Source organism: Brachyistius frenatus, unplaced genomic scaffold (assembly GCF_029030835.1).
Source record: "Brachyistius frenatus isolate BFR_SWC_R1_liver_20210118 unplaced genomic scaffold, ASM2903083v1 Contig_91, whole genome shotgun sequence".
NCBI classification, from domain to species: domain Eukaryota; kingdom Metazoa; phylum Chordata; class Actinopteri; family Embiotocidae; genus Brachyistius; species Brachyistius frenatus.
Window position 1 is genome coordinate 937,501 of NW_027210690.1, and position 2,500 is coordinate 940,000.

Genomic DNA, 2,500 nt, shown 5'->3' on the forward strand with positions numbered 1-2,500 from the left:
GAGCATTTCTTAATTGATCGTAGCTACCGCTTGCTAAAGTCCAAACTGCTGCATTTGGGGGGTTCATCGTGGGTATTAGAGTATTTCAAATATCATCTGTTATCCCGCTGTGATTACAAATTAGCACATGTGAGTTTCTTCTGTGTGATAAAAAAAAAAAAAAGAACAGAAAATGTAGGTTTCCTGAGATAATTTCCCAGAGGGCCAGAGTGCGGTATTGTTATTTATCTGATGCGAGGCAGGTCTTTAATATTCAGTCTCCACATCTGGCCTCAAGAAAAAAAATGTAATCCTCTTCCTCTCCTCGTATGATTTTTAACATCTACTGGATCTTCATATCTTTTGTTTCCGTTCCTGTCGGCCTTTTTATCCCATGTAGTACAGCTGATATATATTAATATGTATCGATATAGATATAGATATAGATATAGATATAGATATAGATATAGATATAGATATAGATGTACGTGTTCCTGCTCTTTCTCCTCGCGTGCTCTCCACCCTCCACCTCTCTCCACCTCCCTCCACCCTCTCCTTGTTTTCCTTGCTGGTGTATTTTCTGCTGAGCACTGCAGTCTCTCCGGTAGGTGTGGCGTGGTGCGTTCATGGGTGTCCTCCCTCTCTGCTGCTCGCTGCTGCTGCTGCTGAGCTTACGTAACGCACGGCAACGTGCACAAAACAGGGCAAAGAGCCGGAGGAGGGAGAAGAGGAGGAGATGGAAGATGAGAGCGATGAGATTAATCTGGTTGAGGTGGTGACGGATCAGGATGACGGAGAACGTGTGTTTGTGGATGTGAGACGGAGGGAGAAGCTCTGTCGTAATATTACAAAGAGATTTATTGCCTCAAGATAATAAAAAAAAAACGTGAAATGAAGTTTTCTGGCCGCGTGAACACAAATCTGCTTTTCAAATCAAACTTTAAGAGGCGATAGTACAATTTTTTTTCAATTTTATATATATTGCAGTACTTTTTTTGAGATCCTCACCTGCACCTCCTGTATTTATACTCGTTTATTTCAGACATTATTTGCTGAATATATTTTTTTTCGTTACGTGCAGCTGCTCCACCCCCCGCCCCCCATCCTCACCCCCCACCCTTTTTTTTTCAGGAGGAACTGTTTGGGAAAACTCTGCAGTGCTGTGATTTACTGCAGGGTGGGGTTCAAAACAGCACCACAAAAAAAAGAAAAGAAAAAGATAAAGCCATAAAACTAATATAAGCCAGTAGAGAAATAAAGAAATAACCACCCACGCATACGTCCAACCTTTTTTCTCCTGAGTGAGTGGATGCTCCTGCACGCAGCCAACCTTATGTGCTTTTTTTCTTTTTCTTCTGCCGAGCAACATTTATACACTTTGTACACATTTTGCTGACGCTTCTTTTTTAAAAAGATCTTTTATCCCCCGTGACTTTACAACGAGTGTAAGACCATGAATAAGCGTCGACGCCGTAATCAACCGACAGCGAGGCGAGCGATGGTTCAGAGCTGCTGTGAGCTACATGGAGAGAATATAATTATAATAGAGGGCTGATGTGACTTTGCGTCGGGTTTAAAAAGCGTCATCACACGTCGGGGGAATTTACGTCCTGGAGGAAGAAGAGGAGAAAGGTGACGCGGGGAAAACAGCTAAAGAAACAAACCAACAGAATGTGTTTTCATCACGTTGGTTTATGAACGTTATGAATCCTCCAGTTCAATTTCTGTCCGTCACCATCTTTGTTAGTTCGGAGCAGTTTGGTAGCAGGAAGTGACCATATTTGGACGAGCTGGGGGAGGAGCCAGCGGTGGATCTGACTGATCTGATTGGAAACCTGACGATACTACGTCCCGCCCACCGAGAGCTGTAACCTGACTGCACCACAGGCCTGTCAATCAAACAGACACGCCCCCAAAAACAGGTCTTCTTGAATCTTCTTTTCTAATGAATGAGGGATTATTTTCAGATGGACCTCCAGAAAACTAAGAAGAAGGAGTGACTTTAGCTAACAACACCGAGATAACTGATGGACACATTTTATTCACTTTGGATTTGATGAGAGAAGTTGAATGGGAGTCTATGGAGCCGGAGGCTTTTTGGAGCCGACCTCTAGTGGCACTCGCTGGTATTGCAGCTGAAGACACTTCTGGATCAGAACCATTTTACAGACCTGAAGCTATGAACTCTTTAATATCCAGTCTGTGTTAATACCTGGATACAACCGGGAGTTTCGGAGTTGTGAAAAACTGCATACGTCATTATGTTCTGCAGTTAAAAAATGCAAAACAGTAATTCTCCGTAGATTTGACTGCAGATGGCGCCACACAGGATGCATCACTTTTTACAGGCAGGATAGATAAGTGTTGCTTTGTCAAATTCACTGCTAAAAGATCAAATCAGAAAGGGAATGGACGCCAGCCCTTCCTCTGAATCTCCATCGCTCTTGTCGGTACATTTTTCGAAGGGGACCGCCTCGGTGCCAGGTTGGTAGCAGCCAGACAGATTTAGCTCGCAGATCGA

The 2,500-nt window shown here is 43.5% G+C and overlaps 1 protein-coding gene across 2 annotated transcripts in view; it reads left to right on the forward strand.

Annotated features, from left to right (window-relative positions):
* The window catches only part of LOC138627774 (gamma-enolase), a 19,384-nt gene that overhangs the window by 3,886 nt on the left and 12,998 nt on the right, over positions 1 to 2,500 (forward strand). Inside the window, exon 1 of one of the 2 annotated variants that reach the window (XM_069710345.1) lies at positions 1,818 to 1,901. The exons of the other annotated variant lie outside the window; for it this stretch is intronic. The gene's annotated coding sequence lies outside the window, so the exon portion shown is untranslated. Of the gene's footprint in view, positions 1 to 1,817; positions 1,902 to 2,500 lie in introns of those variants that run through there. 2 annotated transcript variants of the gene reach the window in all.